This window comes from Ricinus communis, chromosome 7 (assembly GCF_019578655.1).
Source record: "Ricinus communis isolate WT05 ecotype wild-type chromosome 7, ASM1957865v1, whole genome shotgun sequence".
Taxonomy (NCBI): domain Eukaryota; kingdom Viridiplantae; phylum Streptophyta; class Magnoliopsida; order Malpighiales; family Euphorbiaceae; genus Ricinus; species Ricinus communis.
Window position 1 is genome coordinate 16,053,737 of NC_063262.1, and position 20,968 is coordinate 16,074,704.

Sequence of the window (20,968 nt, forward strand, 5' to 3'; positions counted from 1 at the left end):
GTGAACCTAGACCTACTGTAGCGTCTTATGTTATATAACCTAAAGAAATCAATGAAGTGTTGTTCTATGATTAATTATGAACAAATAAGTAATTAAATGTCAAATTATCTGAAAGGATTTAAGAAAACTCTTGAAGGAAAAGCAAACCCTAGGGAACCTAAGTTAATTGGATTTTTGTAAAGATAGAGATTAAATTGATTATCAATTGCAATTACCCGTGGACGAAGTCTTAATTGAATTCGGTCTCCCTCTCGAGATAACCGAATTCCTAAACCTAATAACCTAAAGTTGGAATCTCTTCCTAACGATCAATTATCCGATTAGCATTAAGGTTTAACCTGCTTCTATTAAGCTTTGTTAATTCTTAATCCGGCTAGTCAATTACGCTTATCTCTAAGTGATTATTAACTAGTTCTTGCTATTCAATTTTTCGATTACTAAACGAATCTCTCAATTATATAAAGCAATCTAAATTCCACAATTCACAACGTCTCATGAATAAAGTGACTTCTCATTAATAATAAAAGCAAGAAGAATCAAGGCTTGACAATCAAAATCTCATAACATTAAGATCAATCCAACAACATAGGAACCCCAATTGGGTTCAACAATTTAGCTACTCATACTAATAAGCATCACAAAATAAGGAATAAAATTAGAAAAGTAAATTAAAAGCATGTACACCCTTCTCTTTCAAGTTGGATGAGAAATTCTAATTTTCCAATTCAAAATATCAAACCTAATTTGCCTCTTGAATGCTCCCAAATCTTGTCTTGATCTTCAAATCGATGTTGAAACAAGTGTAATCCTTCCTTCAATTGATGAAATTGATCTCCCAAAGTCGAAAATTGAGGTCTAGAAGCAAATGAATTGAGTTCGTATAATGGAAATCAAGTCAGAAATTGAACCCTAATTCACCAAATCGTTTTTGCCTATATAGTCCCTTCAGCACGGCCGTGGTCAAGCCTGTGCTAGTTAGCACGGCGAGTCCAGCCGTACGAACCTCGCGATTCGGCCTGTTGACCTCTTCCAGCCGTGCCCTAGCCGGTGGCCGAGCCACCACAGCCGTGGTGGAGGTGGTGGCTACTAAACCGTGCAAAATGGTACTTTGGGGTAGCTTGACAATTCAGACGGCCGAGTCCAGTCGTGCTCAACCTCGTATCGCTAGTCCTTGCTCAATTTGATGGATTCTGATCCGTAATTGCGCGTATTTTCCTCGATTATTGACAATGTCCTTCGATAATGACCTGAAACGTGAAAGGAACCAAAAGACAGGTGATTCTAGCATAAAACGAGATAATTATGCACAAGAATGTAAACAATTGGGCATGTAAATATGGTAATATGATGCCTATCAAATCACCCCACACTTAAGCTTTTGCTTGTCCTCAAGCAATCAATAACTCAATACATGCACAAGCAACAATTACCCCTCATAATCCATGCTAAAGTTCACAATTCAACCCTATTCAACATATAAAGAATGAAACTCAAGTAACTAACAAGTTATACACCTTTAAGAAAGAACTATAATGATATCATCTCGAAACACAACTTATATAACAAATCAGCATTAACGACTGAGAACCATTGCCTCATAGGAATCTCTAAAATCACTCACAGTGTTTACAGGTAAATAAGGAAATTCTCTCAATACAGCTGCACAAAACCTGTTTACTATAAGCTTGCTCATAAATCTCATCTTCACTACCGCGAATAATTGAATACCAAAATCAAAGGGTCTTTTCAAGGGTTGTAATGAGGCTGAGGTAAAGGTACGGATATTTGGATAAAAGTGTAAAGTATAATGAAAAATTATGCACTTAATTGAACTGAATGCTTCAAGAACTGAGTGCTAAACAATAAAAGTATTCACTAAGCCTTATTTGAAGTAAAGGATGCTCACAAGATTCAAAAGAGCTAAAAGCTAAGAAGTAAGTAATAATTTTTTTTCTTTCTTTCTTTTTTTGATATATACTATGTATATATATTACAACAGCTTATGTAGGGGCTGCTGTGGTTATTGACATAAACAATAAGAATAAATATCCAATTTTGGATTGAAAGGAGCATCAAAGAATGACTGAAAAGATTAAGTGAATTAAAAACAATGTTAGGCACTATGATTCCATAAATGAAGAAACATAACACATAATTCCTCAATATACAGGGTGAAAGGAAAGACAGATGTAAAGAATGGTGTATGCGTAGTAATTAGGTGTAAATTATGAACAAAATGTTACGGCTCAAACTAGTTGACTAATGGAAACAAAGGGTAGGCTTTTGGCCAGATGTGGTGAAATCCTAAGTTGCCCAAATCATCTAATGGTATTCAAAAATTCATGTAACTGCAACAAGCATTATAGAGCAAGTTCTAGAAACGAAAGTAAGTACAAAGCACACTCAATCAAGAAAATTCATGAGCATAATGTGCAATGGATGCTCAATTTTTTTGGTTCAAAAACTCATGTTTGAAGTGGCTAAAATTTGCAATTGGTTCCCAGACTTATCAATGGAATCATCACATAAATTGAATACGAGGTTGACATAATCAAAGTTCACAGTCAAAGGTTATAAATTCACAAGGAACTCAAGTAACACCAGTTTAACCCGACCAAATTGACATGTTGAATACAGTGAAATTGCTTTCAAGAACAAAAGATAAATAGGGAGAATCAAGTACTAGTGTGTGAATTAAGTCATTAATTACGAAAGAATAGACTAAACTTGAATGTCATGCAAACCCTAGGTCCTAACATCCTAAGCATGGTCCATTATCATTGCTTTTAAATAATTAAGGGATACCCACCCCACATTTGAGTATAACACTGTCCACAGTGTTAGAAAAATTAAAACTGGGTATAGCATATAACTAGCACATCATAGTCCTTGAAGGTCATACTTAGTGTTCATTTCAAAATGGGAAAGCATCGTGTTCTACTAAAATAAATTAACATGAAAGGAAAAATAAAAGGAAAAATGAAAGGAAATAACACAAAATTAAGCATGCAAAAAGACAAGAAAATAAAATAAAATAAAATAAAGGAAAGAAAATAAAAAGAAAAAGGAAAAAGAAAGGTAGCACAAGTTTTTGTTTCACTACTAGGAGTCTGCTGATGGTGTATCCTCACTGGTTGGCATGGCTTCAATGATGAGCCTTTAAGCTTCAATGATGCACCATTTGGCACGGGTGGGGGCACGGCCGTGTTGACTAGCATGGCCTGGTGTTGCTGCCTGTGGTGCCTTCGGAAGCCGTGGTGAACGGCTGAAATCCCTCATTCTACATGTGTTTTCTCATCATGGGCTTGACTTCGGCCATGCTGATGAGCACGACCTGGTGTTGCAACCCGTGATGGCCATAGAAACCGTGGTGAAAGGGTTGATTCCGGGCTTTCCTTCACCATCTCAAGTCTCTAAACTCCCTACTTGCATTCGACACATATACGTACACATTTAGGCCGTAAATCAAACAAGTGAATCAAACGGGAAAGTCACACTTCACCGATTACTAAAAATCCGACATAAGTTATTCCAACACTAAGTTCATACAACTATGTTTAATATAAAAAGTAATTGTTCTAAAGATCAATAAGCATGCAATGAATGATAACATAAAAATGGACCGAAGAAAAGAGCATAAAACTAGAATGGGAATGCCCCCCAAGGGCGCTTCTTTTTTATTCTTGAGTCATTTAGCTGGACTCAATATGAATCATCAGTGTAGGTGCAGAATCATGTTAACCTGTTGCTCAGTCTCCAACGAGTTCCCGTGATACACCTTGAGCCTATGTCCATTGACTTTGAAATCACCCTTCTCGGGATGATGAAGCTCGACTGTGCCATATAGGAAAACTTGCTTAACCACGAAGGGCCTCGACAATCGACTCCTGAGCTTCCCTGGGAACAACCGAAGACGTGAGTTATATAGCAATACTCTATCTCCACTCTGAAACTCCTTGGGACCTTTGAGCCTCTGATCATGCCACTTCTTTGTCTTCGCCTTGTAAATTGAGGATTTTTCATACGCTTGTTGACGCCATTCCTCCAATTCACCCAGTTGCCACTGTCTTTCCTTACTTGCAAAATCAACATCAAAATTGCAAGTTTTAAGGGCCCAAAGAGCCCTGTGTTCTAATTTGATAGGTAAATGACAAGACTTCCCATATACCAACCTATAGGGCGTAAAACCTGTGGAGGTCCTATATGTAGTTCTAAATGCCCATAATGCATCATCTAGTCTCGAGGCCCAATCCTTTTGACTTACACCCACAATTCTCTCTAATATACGTTTTAAACCCCTATTAGTAACCTCAACTTGCCCACTAGTTTATGGGTGATAGGGAGTGGAGAACTGCCGCGTTACACCATAGCGCCTGAGTGCCTTCTCTAATTGAGCGTTGCAGAAATGCATTCCCTTGTCACTAATTAGTGCTCTAGGTGTGCCGAACCTAGCAAATAACTTTTTAAGGAACCTGCAAACAATTCTAGCATCGTCAATAGTTAAGGCCTGTGCCTCCGGCCATTTAGAGAAATATTCAATAGCTACTAGGATATACTTATTACCATTTGAGGAAGGGAAGGGTCCCATGAAGTCAATACCCCAAATGTCAAATATCTCAAATGTCTGCATACTGTTTTGGGGCATCTCATCACGGGCAGAGATATTACCTGAGCGCTAACAAGCGTCGCAAACCTGAACAAAGGTTTTAGCAAATTTGGAAGATAGTTGGCCAATAAAAGCCTACATCCAACACCTTCCTAGCAGTATGGTTTGCCGCTTGATGGCCTCCTACAGGTCCTTCATGACAATGCCTCAAGATCTGGAGACTCTCTTCGCCATAAACACTTCAGTGGATGACCTGGTCTGCACACACTCGATATAGGAAGGGGTCTTCACAAATGTAGTATTTTAAATCGGCAAAGAATTTCTTCTTTTGCTGATAAGTCATACCCTTTGGTAAGACCCTAGGCACAAGATAGTTAGCATAATCAGAAAACCACGGAGAACCAGAATATACCTTTAATGAGTACAAGTGCTCCTCTGGAAATCGATCATCTATCATGCTCTCATCAAGTGCATCCAAGCTCAGATTCTCCAGTCTGGATAGGTGATTTGCTGCCAAATTTTCTGTGCCCTTCTTATCTCTAATCTCAATGTCGAATTCCTGCAACAATAGAATCCATCTAATCAATCTTGGCTTAGCATCATGCTTATTAAACACCTCAAAGCTGAATGGTCAGTGAAGATGATGGTCTTTGATAAGATGAGGTATGATCGGAATTTGTCGAAGGCATACATGACAGCTAACAACTCTTTCTTTATAGTAGTGTAATGTTCCTGGGCTCCTGTTAATGTCTTACTGGCATAGTAAATGGGTTGGAACTTTTTATCAAACCTCTGTCCAAGTACAGCTCCAACTGCATAGTCACTAGCATCGCACATTAGTTCAAAGGGCAGCCCCCAATCAGGCGAAGCCATGATAAGGGCTGTGGTCAAAAGTTTCTTTAATAACTCAAAAGAAGATACACATGCATCATCAAAAACAAAAGGTGCATCCTTAACTAGCAATTGAGTAAGAGGCTTAGCAATCCTAGAGAAATTTCTAATGAATCTTCTATAAAATCCAGCATGGCCTAAGAAACTCCTAACAGCCCTAACAGAACTAGGGGGTGGTAGCTTAGATATTGTTTCTATTTTAGCTCTATCGACTTCCATCCCCGCATATGAAATCTTATGCCCTAGAACGTTTCCCTCTCTCACCATAAAATGACACTTTTCCCAATTTAGCACTAAGTTAGCCTCAATGCACCTAGCTAACATGCGTTCTAGATTTGCCAAACAGTGAGAGAATGAGTTACCAAAAATAGAGAAGTCATCCATAAATACCTCCATCGACTCTGCAATCATATCATCAAAAAATGGCCATCATACATTGCTGAAACGTAGCCGACGCATTGCATAGGCCGAAAGGCATTCGTTATAAGCGAATGTCCCGTGGGGGCAGGTGAAAGTTGTCTTCTCTTGGTCTTCAGGTGCAATTAAGATCTAAAAATATCCTGAAAAACCATCAAGGAAACAGTAAAACATGTGTCCTGCCAATCTTTCTAACATCTGATCAATGAAAAGAAGAGGGAAGTGATCCTTCCGAGTTGCATCATTAAGCCTCCTGTAATCGATGCACACCGAAACTCTATCAGTCTGCGGTAAGTATCACTCATCCCCGCTCATTTCGAATTATCGCATGCCTCCTTTCTTCTAAGACAACCTCGCATAGGGCTCACCCAAGAACTGTCAGAAATAGGGTACATTAATCCTGCATCTAGGAGCTTAACTACCTCCTTTTTCACTATTTCCTTTATGTTCATATTAAGCCGTCTTTGTGGCTGAACTACTGCTTTATAGCTATCCTCCATAAGAATCTTGTGAGAATAGAAACTTGGGTTGATCCCGGGAATATCAGCGATTTTGTAGGCAAAGGCCTTCTTATACCTCTGCAGCAGGTGGAGCTTTGAACAGCAAGACGCAGGAGCAGGCGCAGAACCTGATAGAGGAGATGGCCATGAACAACTACCAGTGGCAATCCTCTAGGAGTTGGCCGGTCAAACAAGGAATGGTCAACCAGTTAGACTCCACAGCAGCCTTGGTAGCTCAAGTGGAGCTTCTGACCAAGAAAATAGACCAGCTTTAGATGCCAGTTCATGCAGCCCAAGTAAGCTGTGAATTTTACGGTGGCCCGCACTACAGTACAAACTGTAATGTGGGAGGTATGTTTGCTTCTAGTAATAATTCTTCCTCTATTGTTTCTGCTGACATGGAACATGTAGACTACATGGGCAATGCCCCTAGACAGCAGCACATACAATCCCAGCTGACGTAACCATCCAAATTTCGGGTGGAGAAATGATGTGCGTAAAATACACAGATCTAAATGGGGTTTTTAAGATTGATTTTATGGACATTTGGATGTGAATTGGTCCCAACACTCACCCTATGCGTCTGTTTGTATGCATTAGGTCCAAAAGAAGTCAAAGGATGATAAAGGGAAGAATTTGAGCATAATTGGACACCGAAGCTGCCGAAACAAGCTAAGTACGAGCATGAGGAAGCTGAACATGGCCGTGTTGGTTTCAGCACTGGCCGTGTTCCCAACACAGGCACCAACACAACCGTGTTGGGTGTCATCAAACATCAAAGAAAAATAAGTTCTTAGGGAGCACGTACCATAGAGTAACACGCCAGAACACCAAACCGTTCCCAACACGGCCGAACACGGCCATGTTGGAGGCTATGCGAAATTAATTAAAAGAACAAAGAGAGGAAAGAGGAGAACGTCCCAAACCCTAATTTTCTCCTGGGTTGAGTGGAACCGCGAGGAAAGAGACTTGGATCAAGGTTCAACGGATTCCTTCGAAGATCGAGATTAGGCGGTTTGTTGATTGGTTTTAAATTCGAGTAGAACAGAATCGATTCACCGCAAGAGGAATCGCCATCATCCGGTGTAATCGCCTTCTCACATTTACTCTTTATTGTAATTGTATTCTTGTGGATTTTGATAATGAACATGATCAGCCAGATTGATTAAATCCATCGATTTCTTTACTATGTTGGCTTAGTATTATATTGTTGGATTGTTTCGCATTATTCATGAGACGTTGTGAATTATGTGTTCAGATTGCTGTGATCGAAGTCCATGGCACTTTGAATAAGCGAAGCCGGTTAATCGAAGATAAGGATAATTAACTCAGGGATTAACAAAGCTTAATGCTAATTTAAGAATCAATCGTTAGGAAGAGATTCCAACTTTAGGTTATTAGGAATTCGGTTATCTCGAGAGAGAAACCGACCGAATTCTGCACGGCATTTGGACACCAACCTCATCTGTTTGATTGTCAACTAGTTTAGGGCCTTTGCCGTCTTGGTTATTTAGTTATCCACTGCATCTTCTTAGAACTTAGCTATTAGTTAGTTTAGAAATTATTCATCATTTATTTTAGGTTAATATAATAAAGAATAAAGGAGTAACCCAGGTCACTTTTCTCGAACACGACTGATACCGCCATTACAGTGCACGATAGGCACACCGCCTTAAATTGTAGCCAAGACAAGTAGCACACATCAAGTTTTGGCACCGCTGTCGGGGAATGTTTGAAAACTAGACTGAAATTTGTGATGTGTGCTACTTGTGTTAGCTACAATCTAAGGCAATGTACCTATCGATGCAGTCTAGCACTAATGGCGAGTATCAAGGTCGTATTCCTCGAGAAAGTGAAAGCCCAGAGTTACTTCTTTTGTTCTTTGTTATATTAACCTAAAATGAATGATAAATAATTTCTAAACTAACTAATAGCTATAAGCTAAGTTCTAAGGGAGATGCACGAGTAATTGATAACTAAAATAACCAAGACAAGAAAGCAAACCCAAAGGGAACCTAAACTAGTTGACAATCAAATAAAAGATAAAGGATTGGTGAGTCTAATTATGCTACCCGTGGATGATTTCTAATCAATTCGGCTTCTCTCGAGATAACCGAATTCCTAAACCTAATAACCTAAAGTTGGAATGTCTTCCTAACGATTGATTCTTAAATTAGCATTAAGCTTTAATCCGCCTATTAAGCTTTGTTAATTCTTAATCCGGCTAGTTAATTATCCTTATCTCTAAGCCGATTATTAACCAGCTCTTGCTATTCAAAATTTCAATTGCCAAATGGACTTCTCAATCACACAAAGCAATCTAAACACACAATTCACAACGCCCCACGAATGATGCATTATTTTATTAATACTGAAAGCAAAAAGAATACAAAACTAACCCAAACAATCCAACAATATAATACTAAGCCAACATAGTAAAGAAATCCCAATGGATTTATTCAATCTAGCTAATCATGTTCATTATCAAAATACACAAGAATTCAATTACAACAATGAGTAAAGGTAGAGAAAACCCAATTACACCCTTGGATGAGAGTAAATGTTCCCAATTCCTCTTGCTCGAATTGAATCGATTCTTGTTCCTCTTGCTCGATTTGAAAACCAATCAACGAACCTCGCCCAATCATCGATCTTTGAAGGGAATCCAATTGAAACCTTGATCCAAGTTTCCTTTTCCCTTGGTTCCAGCTCAGAAAACCCCTAGAGAGAGAAAAATTAGGGTTTGGGACGTTCTCCCCCGCTCTCCTCTTGCTCTTTCTTTTAATTAATTCGTCCTGTCACTGCGAACATGGTTTGGTGTTCCTGGCCGTGTTACTCCCTGTGGTCGTGCTCCCTAACGCCTCTTCTTCTTTGATGTCTAATGCACCCAAAACGGCCGCTGGTGTTCGTAGTGGGAACACGCTGTTGAAACCAACACGGCCATGTTCGGCCTTCCTCATGCTCGTACTTAGCTTGTTTCGGCAGCTTTAACGTCCAATTATGCTCCAATTCTTCCCTTTATCATTATTTGACCTCTTAATGCATACAAACAGACGCATAGGATGAGTGTTGGGACGAATTCACATCCAAATATCCATAAAATCAATCTTAAAAACCCCATTTAGATGTGTGTATTTTACACACATCAGTTTGCTATTTGTTAATTTAGCCATTTTTTTATTATTTTATTTTATTATTTTTATTATTATTTATTTTCTTTTATTTATACATATTTATTTAGTTAATTTTATGATTTGGGTAGTGGATGATAAGGAGGTTCAATGCTAAACTCTTTGTGTGACACGTTGGAAAATGGGATTAGGAACCAAGAGAGTGCTAAAAATTGGGATACCCGTGCATCTTTAGAAGCTCGAGTGGAATCGTTTTGCAGGGCTACCGATCAACTCTCCACTCCTATCCTTTCATCTCAAGTTTTTTATGAATTTTATTGTGGTTTACATTTGAGTAATGATTATCCATTATATAGTGATGTTGCTCATTGTTCTTATAACTATGAACAGGTGAATTATACGGGAAGTTGGCAAAATGACTCATATGGAAGCACCTACAATCAAGAGTTGAGCATTCATTCACCCTTTGGATGGAGCTTAGATGGCCAAGAACCACTAGAATTTCAGCGGCCTAATCTTGCACCATCAACTCAAGGTGAAGAGTTAGTGTCGGAGGAGCTGATGATGAGGTTTATTGCAAGTCTTGAGGATAGATTCCAACAAACAGAGATGATACTTGAAGATCAACAAGCCTCGATTAAGAACATAGAGCATCAAGTAGGCTTAATCTTCAAGTTACTAGCTGAAGAGCAATTGGGAACTCCATCAAACGCTACTGAATCCGAGGAACACTTGAGCTCGGCCACTTTATGCTCAGGTGAGAATTTTTCTAGTTTATCTATTATGTTTGATGATGATGCTTCTATGCAGGACGACTCTTTAAACATGGAGATAGAACTAGAAAAGGAAGAGGCAAACATGATCCCTCTGAAAGACTATCAACAGGAACGTACAGTCGATGATGCTGAGTTGCAGTTAGAGGAATTTTTGGTGGATTTTCCACAAGTCCCTTCGTTGATGGAAGATGAGCACGAGTTATCCAATGAAGAAGTCTTGGAGGAGCTCGAGTTTCTTCTAGCAAGTGAACGAAGCCAAGGACTAGAGAAAACCATCGACGTTCCTGAAGAAATTGCCCAACCGTCGATCCTTCCAATTGGTGAAACTTTAGCTTTCAAATTGGAAGAGCCCCTAGAGCATCATGACTACGTGCAATTATACAAGGAGCGAGTTTTGCCCATCATACTGGCAGCTTGCTTGATAGTCGGGAAGAGGAAATTGACGATTATCCCTCTAAGCGGATACTTGAAAACATTTGCTTGCAAGAAGGATGGATGGTCATCTATCCCCACCGTTTGCTTTTCACCATGAGTCCAGCTAAGAAGACTCATCATATAAAAAAGAAGTGCTTTTGGGAGGCACCCTAAATTCTATTTTTTAATTTTAATAATTTACCCTTTATTGTGAACTTAGTTTGATTAGATTTTACAGTTTATTTTTGGTAAGTTTTATTTATGTTGAGTGTATGAGTTGAGGACTTATTGGTTGTGTAGGTGAGAAAGAGTGAGAAAGTGCTGAGAATCGCAAGTTTTGCATTTTCTAGAGATCAACACGGGCGTGTTCAAGACCGTGTTCATTAACACGGCCCCTGTTCTAATTGAAGAAAATCAAACTAAGATGAACACGTTCACAGTAGGCCACACTGGCATTTATGCCTGACCGTGTCCCCAACACGTCCCTGTGTTCCATAAACACGGGCGTGTTCTCAGAAGTTGGTAAGTCAGCACGTTTTAATTCGCTTAACACGGCCTGATATCTAGACCGTGTTCATGAACACGCCCCCACAGGTGAACACGTGTTCCAGACACCGCCTATATATACCACTTCATTTCGAAATGGCCAAAAATTTTGCTCTCCTTTTAGTTTTAGCAATTCTCTCCTCTCTTACTCTCTCACTTTTTATTTCTCATCTCGAAGGCTTTGGATATTGCGTTTGTCAAGTACCATGTCCACCAGACGAGGATTAGGAGTTTACAAGAGGAGGCGGACCGATGGTTCCTCTTCCTCTCGATCGTCAGCGCCGACCGACTAGTTCGTGCCAAATTAGACCACCGCAGTCAGCCATCGATTCCTACTTTCCAAGGGCAGCCCACCTTTGAGCGGTAGATATCAATCAATGAGGCACAAAGATTTGGGAAAGGGGCATAGGGTAGATCGGCCAAGACTAGAAACCGCTCTGACTTGCAAATGCAGTCACGACATCTCGAGATGCCCCCATTTCAGCATTTCTTTGAGATAGTTGAACCAACATATAGGGAGTTGACTGTGGAGTTTGCCAGCACTTTCTTTCTGCAGAGCCAGTTGCGGGACTTCCAACAACCGGATGCGATTAGTTTTAGACTAGCAGAGCAGTCTTTCAAGATGAGTGTGCAGCAGTTTGGGGTACACTTGGGTTTGTGGACTGATGAGGATGCAGCTGGGGAGGTTTACAATCGCTATATACACACGCCTAGTGTGTCATATCAGCAGATGTGGGCCAAGATTTCTGATGACATTGAGGGATACAGTGCCAGCCAGTCTAAGGCGTCTAACTTGCGTGAGGGATCACAGACTTGCATGCATTGGCCGCTCAGGACCATCACTGGCAGAGGAGATAGCGGTGGTGTAGTTACCCAACCCGACCTGTTTATATTTTATAGCATGCATCAGTACCAGTCCGTCGACATGGCATATTTGTTGGCCAGACAGATCAGTGCCTTCTGCAACAACTCAAAGAAGGTATTTTTCTGTTTTGGGACTTACATTACTCGACTGGCTAGGAGCTTAGGAGTTGTAGAGGAGGCGATACCACATTTGACAGAGCTAGGGGTGATGGAGACATTGGGACTTCCCCAATTAGTTAGTATGGGGATGGTGACTCATAGGCAGGGTCCGCTAGGACCAGAGTATAGGCTGAGGAATGCTCTCTTGGTAGCACTCAGAGAGGAGCGACCTGCCCCATGAGCCCATGATACACAGGATGTCCCACCTTCTTCTGATATTCCGGAGTCTTCCTCCAGACCATTTACTTCAGCTCCTTCTAGCTCTTCATCAGCTGTTTTAGGAGTCTCTCCAATTGAGTTTAGAGAGCTGCAGCTTACAGTGCAGAGGTTGGCAAAGGAGCAGTAGCAACATTTCATTCGACAAGAGGCTTTTCAGCAGGACCTTTTACAGCGTCAGACTGAGTTTCAAAGCCAGATGATAGCTCAGTTTGAGAGGCAGAGGGCTATGCTTCAGGCCCTGATTGAGCAGGGAGTGATGTAGATGATTCTATGCATGTTAATTGACTGTTTATCAGTCGTTTATTCGCGTATTTGAGTCATATTTATTCCAGTTTGATCGCATTGTGGTATGTTTATCAATTTTTCAGGTTTTCAGACTCCTCGATAAAGATTGATTGATTTACGGGTAGAAACTAAGCTATTTGGATGATTTACGCGTATTAGATGCTTATCGGAGTCGATTCCTTGTTGGTGCACAGTTTTGAGGCTTTTGCACGATCTCCTTTGGAAAATTTCAAAATTTTTTCATTTTATGGAGGTTGGTGCCCGTTGCATGGGCCGTGCATATTTGCATGGACCGTAGCACGAGTGGTGGGCTACTTTTGCAACCTACACTTAAGGCAGTGAACCTATCGATGCGGTCTAGCACTAGTGAGTATCAAGGTTGTATCCCTGGAGATCCGGTAAACCTAAAGTTACTACTGTTCGTTATGTTATTTAATCTGAAATAAGTTGTGAGAAGTCTAAATTAATTAACTAATGCTTATGAATGCAAATAAAGGAACAACAACATCTGACAATCGAAAAACAACCGTAACAAAGAAGCAAACCCAAAGGGAACCTAAGTGATGGGATTCTAAGGTTGATTTTATAAACTGCCAATCTTGCTACCCGTGCCTAAATCCTGAATCAAACTCCGCTCCTCTCTTAAGCTCACTGAGTTCCTAAATCTGCACTAACCTAATGGAATCTCTTCCTATCGAATTATTACAGATTAGCATTAAGCGTGATTTAGAACTATTAAGAGTTGTTAATTCTTAATCCTGCGAGTGAATTAACCTTATCTCTAAGTGTTAATTACCAGTTCTTACTATTTAATTTCCAGTTGTAAAAAGCATTTCTCAATGTCAAGAAACAACCCAAAAGACAATTAATTTAACGTCTCAAATTAATTGAATCAAATTTTATTACTAAACAGTAAGAAGATTACAAAAATGGCAGATAAAAAAAATGCAATATGCACGGAGATAGAACTAATTAAAAAAATTCAAGTTACTAGCTGAAGAGCAATTGGGAACTCCATCAAACGCTACTGAATCCGAGGAACACTTGAGCGCCGTCACTTTGCGTTCAGGTGAGAATTTTTCTAGTTTATCTATTATGTTTGATGATGATGCTTCTATGCAGGACGACTCTTTAAACATGGAGATAGAACTAGAAAAGGAAGAGGCAAACATGATCCCTCTGAAAGACTATCAACAGGAACGTACAGTCGATGATGCTGAGTTGCAGTTAGAGGAATTTTTGGTGGATTTTCCACAAGTCCCTTCGTTGATGGAAGATGAGCACGAGTTATCCAATGAAGAAGTCTTGGAGGAGCTCGAGTTTCTTCTAGCAAGTGAACGAAGCCAAGGACTAGAGAAAACCATCGACGTTCCTGAAGAAATTGCCCAACCGTCGATCCTTCCAATTGGTGAAACTTTAGCTTTCAAATTGGAAGAGCCCCTAGAGCATCATGACTACGTGCAAATATATGAGGAGCGAAGTTTTGCCCATCATAACGGCAAATTTGCTTGACCTGTCGGAAGAGGAAGTTGACGATTATCCCTCTAAGCGGATATTTGAAGCCATTTGCTTGGAAGAAGGATGGATGGTCGCCAATCCCCAACGTTTGCTTTTCACCATGAGTCCAGCCTAAGAAGACTCATCACATAAAAAGAAGCGCTTTGGGAGGCACCCCAAACTTTATCTTTAATCTTTAATATTTTAACCTTTTGTTTTGAAACATTTTATTAGTTTTAGTTTTCATATTTCGGTTTCGATTTTATTTCTTTATTTTATTATTTTCGGATTCTACCGAGGAGGCACCGAATTTCCACAACATCGGCCTCGATGGATGATCGGTACCCCTAGATCTTTTTATTTTTCCGCATTTATTTACTTTATTTTTCATACATGTCATGCACTTGGATTGTATTGCCTTTGATATCTTAGTTGAGCATTCCATGCGGGGTATCCATAACATTTTACACTGAGGACAGTGTGTTCTTCAAGTGTGGGGTGCTTATGGATAAACCTTAATCTCTCATATGGATTTTTAATATATCCGAAATTGCTATGGCTAGGTGTTGTGTATTTTTAGGGATGTTAGGACACTGTGTTTTTATGCACTTGAGTATGCTATTTTTGGTCGATTGATGACTTGATTTATAGAATTGTAGTTACTTTTCTTTGCTGTTCATTGTCCTTAGAAAACAATTTATGGTGTTTTACACATCAACCCTGCCGGGTTAAACCGGTGTTATTTAATTATTTTTTCGAATTGTCGAATTTTAACTTAGAACATTGATAATATCATATGCATGTGTTTCTTAAGTAATGATTCAATTAATGATGTTGCGAACCAACTGCACCTAATACCACACCTGAAAGTGAGATTTTGAGCCAGTTGAGTATTCATTATACTTATGCTCTTTATATTTCTTGTTTGAGTGTGCATTGTACTTAACTTTGCTTCTAGAACTTGCTTTGTAATGCGTGTTGAAGTTACATGAATATTGTGAATACCATGAGTTGATTTGGGCGATTTGGGATTCACCACATTTGACCAAAAGCCTAACACCTTATGTTTCTATTAGTTAGCCAGTTTTTGAGCCTTAACCTTTTCTTCATAATCTACACCTATACACTTCAATTATACCATTCTTTACATTTATCTTTCCTTTACCCTTATGCTGGAATTTCTTTCTATGATTTATTCAACTTTATGTGGGATTAAAATGCTAGTTGCTATGTTGGTAAATTCACTAAATCTTTTTTATATTTTAAATGCTCCCTTTGATCCAATTTGTATTTGTTATTCTTTATGTTTATTCGAGTTATATGCAGCGGTCGCTAATAAGCTGCTAGTTCATTATTCAAAAAAAAAACAAAAACAAAAAACAAAAAAAAGAAAACAAAAAGAAAGAGAAAAAAAGAAGAAGAAGAAAAAAAAAGAATATATAATAAACAAATCTCTTTAATTATTTATCTTTTTATTGGATTTAGAGCATTTGCGAGCGTTATTCTATGAAGTAGGGATTTTAGTGAATGATTCTTTTTGTGATCTTAGGCATTTAATCCTTTCAGCATATACTATTGTTTATCGCACGAATTCCAACACTTTCACACTTCTATCCAAATCTCCGTACCTTTACCTTAGCCCCATTTCAACCTTGGTAAAGACCCTTTGATTTTGGTATTTACTTATTCACAGTAGCGAAGATATGATTTATGAGCAAGCTTATGGTGAGCGGGTCTTGTGCATTTGCTTTGAGGGATTTGTTATTCACCTAATATACACTTTGAGCGACTTGAGTGATCCCTGTGAGGCATTGGTTCATGATGTTTCAGGTTGAGTTGTCATTTAAGTTACTCATGCATTAATATTATTTCCATTCTTTGTTAATGATTTGTAATTTGATTTATGATTGAGTATCCTTTGAGATGTGTTGAATACTCTCTGTTGTGGACTAGGGGCATAAACTGAAAGGAATTGCTAACTCGTAGTTTTATGGGGTGAGTTGTTAATTGCTTCGAGGACAAGCAATAGCTTAAGTGTGGGGTAATTTGATGAGCATAGTTTTACACATATTTGCTTGCATATTATTGCGTATGTTCTTAGCAATTATTGTGCTTTTATTCCCAGATCACCCGTGTTTTGTGTTCTTTTGCATTTCAGGAACATTTATAGGACCATCATCGGTGTTTAAGCAATTATAGATCAATACGCGTCGGAAACGGACGAGAATTCATCAAGATCGACAAGAGCCCATTAATGTATACATTGAGCACGGCCTCGGACTCCGGCCGTGCTCAACCATTGGCTTTGATTCTTGAATTGGCACTGGGCACCTGCTCAGAGCCACCACGGCCTTCAAGATGCCTTCCGGTGGTGGATAACACTGGAGCAACACGGCCCGTGGTGGCCAACACTAGAGAAACACTACCGTGGTGAAACCCTACTTAGTGAGATCCATACTAAAGACGGCCTTGAACACGTCCGTGCTGAGTTAAATATATAAGAAAAATGAATTTTTCTTGTGAGGGAGAGGAAAAAGAGTGACACAGAGCCCTACCGGGTTCGGCTCGCGACAAAGATTGAGCAGAGAGTCATGGGAGTAAGAATCCCGGAATCGCAAGGTTCCGGTGCAAAACCGTAGTGGAAGCAATTCAAGAGGCGTTTGGGAGATTAATCAAAGTGTAGATCCGGATTTGGAGCCGTTCATCCAATTCGAGAGAAAAAGGTGTACATGTTTTATTTTCATTATTCTTTCATTGTAATTGATTTCCTAGATTGTTTTAAACATGAACATGTTTAGCTAGACTGATTTAATCCATTGGGATTTCTTTACTATGTTGGCTTGATATTATATTGTTGGATTGTTTGAGTTGGTTTTGTATTCTTCTTGTTTTCAGTATTAATAAGATTATGCATTATTCATGAGACGTTGTGAATTATGATGTTTAGATTGCTTTATGAGATTGAGAAATCCGTTTGGCAATTAGAATTTTGAATAACAAGAACTGGTTAATAATCGCTTAGAGATAAGGATAATTAACTAGCCGGATTAAGAATTAACAAAGCTTAATAGAGGCGGATTAAAGCTTAATGCTAATCTAAGAATCAATCGTTAGGAAGAGATTCCAACTTTAGGTTATTAGGTTTAGGAATTCGGTTATCTCGAGAGAGAAACCGAATTCGGTTAAGAATTTGTCCATGGGTAGCATAATTAGACTTACCGATCCTTTATCTTTTGTTCGGTTGCCAACTAGTTTAGATTCCCTTTGGGTTTGTCTTCTTGTCTTGATTATTTCATTTATCAATTACTCCTGCATCTCCCTCAGAACTTAGCTTGTAGTTAATAGTTAGTTTAGAAATTATCATCATCCATTTTAGGTTAATATAACAAAGAACAAAGAAGTAACTCTGGGCTTTCGCTTTCCCGAGGAATACGACCTTGATACTGACCATTAGTGCTAGACTGCATCGATAGGTACACTGCCTTAGATTGTAGCTAACACGAGTAGAACCCATCAGTGTGCAGTTTGGAGGATTACCCAGCGAGGATCCCAATGCACATATCTCTAATTTTTTAGAGATTTGTAACACATTCAAGATAAATGGAACAACCGATGACGCCATTCGGCTGAGATTGTTTCCATTTTCCTTGAAGGACAGAGCTAAGAGATGGTTGCAATCTCTTCCATAGCAAACGATTATTACCTGGAGGGCGTTGGTTGAAAAATTTTTATATAAGTATTTTCCTCCCGCTCAAATTGTTAAACTTAGAAATGACATATCTTCTTTTGTGCAGTTTGATGATGAAAGCATGTACGATGCATGGGACAGGTTTAAAGATCTTTTGAGATGCTGCCCACATCACGGATTGCCAGTGTAGATGCAGGTTCAGACCTTCTACAGCGGGTTGAACCTTGCAACGAGGCAGATGGTGGATGCTGCAGTAGGTAGGGCGCTAAACAGTAAGACCTCGAGCAAGCTCAGAACCTGATAGAGGAAATAGCCATGAACAACTATCAGTGGCAATCCTCTAGGAGCCGACCAGGAAGACAGGGAGTGGTCAACCAAGTGGACTCTACAGCAGCCTTGGCAGCTCAGGTGGAGCTTCTAGCCAAGAAGATTGACCAACTCCAGATGCCGGTTCATGCAGCTAACGTTGGCTGCGAGTTTTATGGTGCTGTAATGTAGGAGGTGTGTTTGCTTCATCCTCTACTACTTTTCCATCTAATTCTGCTATGTCTTCTGATGTTGAGCAGGTTGACTATATGGGGAATGCCCCAAGGCAGCAGAACGATCCTTACAGAATACATACAACCCTCGGGTGGCGAATCATCCCAACTTCAGTTTGGAGGAACAATAACGCCTGTGGTCCACCTGATTTTCGGAGACTTCATCACAGCCCGTAGCAACATTCACTGGGCTCGCACAAGCTCCTCCTCTACCAGAAAAGAAGTCAAATTTAGAGGAGCTTATGATGAAGTTTGTGGCGTCTACGGAGATGAGGTTCCAGCAAACTGATAGTGCACTTAGGAATCAGCAGGCCTCGATTCAGAACTTGGAGACCTAGATTGGCCAAATCTCTAAGATGTTGTCTAAGAGGCAACAAGGAGCACTCCCGAGCACCACTAAGTCTAACTCGAGGGAGCACATGAACGCCATCACTTTGCATTCAGATAAGTTAGTTTCAGCTCCTTTTAAGCCTATTTTTGATGACGCCACTATTGATGTGCACGTTGAGGCGAGCAGTAAGGTTAGGGAACCTGAGGGACAAAAGGTGAAATCAATTCCAGTAAGGGAATATAAACCTAAGATTCCTTATCCTGCTACAGCTAAACAAGTAGAGGCGAAAGAGTAGTTCAGTAAGTTCTTAGATATTTTTAGATAACTGCATATTAACTTGCCTTTTATTGATGCATTGGAGCAAATGCCGAAGTATGCTAAGTTCTTAAAGGACATACTTAGCAGAAAAAGGAAGTTGGAGGAGGTTGCCTATGTGCAGCTTAACGAGGAGTGCTCAGTGGTGTTTCAAAGCAAGTTGCCAGAGAAACGTCACGATCCAGGGAGTTTCACTATTCCCTGCACTTTAGGTAATTTGTGTGTTGATGATGCATTAGCTGATTTAGGGGCTAGCATAAATGTCATGCCCACTAGTTTGTTCAATAAGCTAGGTTTGGGGGAGGCAAAATCCACTAGGATGTGCATTCAATTACCTGACCGTTCTGTTAAGCTTCCTAGGGGAATTGTGGAAAATGTGCTAGTTAAGGTAGATAAGTTCATATTTCTTGTGGACTTTGTGGTTTTGGATATGGACAATGATCATGGTGTACCATTAATTTTGGGGAGACCTTTCCTTGCCACAGCTAGATCTAAAATAGACGTATTTGAGGGGAAGTTAGAACTTAATGTAGGGGATGACTGTGTCACTTTTAGTTTACCCTCATTTGATAGTTCTTCCACCGACCATGTTCATGCCATTTGTAGTATTGATGGAATTGATCTTGCATGTAATACACAACCACAAGATGTACAAATGGATGATGCTATACATGTTTCTTCCTCTATTAGTATGTGTTATTCATCTGAAAAAAAATAACTTGTATCAATATGAGACTTTATGCTATGATAGACCCGAGAAGGGTAGTTGCAAGTTTGTTTTTGACAGGTCACTTAACCGGAATTCGGAGTGGATGAATGGACATCCCAAATCGGTCCAGAGAGCACCTCCTTGGTCATCTACCGCACACATCAGACCTTCTCATTGCGCTTATATGCCTCGAGCCCCAACTTACATTGAGCCTACCTTCTTAATTTGCCCACAATGCAGGAATGCTGATGTAGAGTCCAGTTAGATGACTCGAACAAAAAGAAGCGCCTTCGGGAGGCATTCTCGAATCTATTTTTGCTTTCTAAATTTTTGAACATTTTTATTTTATTTTATGTAGTAATTTGTAGTTAGATATTTCAGTCTGTTTTTAGTGAGTTTGATTTTGAGGAGATGCTATCTTATTGAACCCTTTACTAGATGTTGCTTAGGGATGTGTTTATTCTTGAGTTTTGTAGGAGTTAGCCTACTTGATGCTCGTACGTAATTTTGAGGACTAACATATTTTGAAGTCTTAAAGTACACATCAAGGGCAGTATCTAGTAGACTTTCTAGTTTTTATCTCCTTTTGTCGTCTTGTTTTTCTCTTAGTTTTCAAATTTCTTTTATGGACTCCCATAATTAGCTTCATTTTACGTATTTTATCCCTTTTATTTTGGAGTGCCTACCTTGTTCACACTGAGGATAGTGTTTTTCACAAGTGTGGGGTAGGTACCGTAGATTTGTGTAGGTACCAATTTTGTCTTTGCTGTTTTTATCTTGTTTTAATTTCCCTTATTGATTGAGTCCGTTCATTATTACTGTCCTTATCTTGAGTTTTGTTTTAATCGAGTAGTTAATGATTTTCTTTCTTTTGAATGGACCCTTATTGCTTGTATCGAATCTTTGTGGGAAGAAGGCAATGAACGAATCTCTTAGTTTCAATCAAGCCAGGTAAAACTGGTGTTTTTCCTTAATCCTTTCATTTCACTTTATCTTGGATATAGAACATTGTTAATTTTGATGCGTATTAGATTGTTTAATTGTTTAAACTCTAGTTTGAGAGTTCATGCAATTTTATCCC

General features: G+C 39.4%; 1 non-coding gene across 1 annotated transcript; it reads right to left on the reverse strand.

Annotated features, from left to right (window-relative positions):
- Positions 1-18,066: 18,066 nt before the first annotated feature.
- LOC112533850 lies at positions 18,067-18,173 on the reverse strand. Its single transcript, XR_003078204.1, has one exon. It is a non-coding gene; the product is annotated as a small nucleolar RNA R71 (small nucleolar RNA).
- Between the last annotated feature and the right edge of the window lie 2,795 nt (positions 18,174-20,968).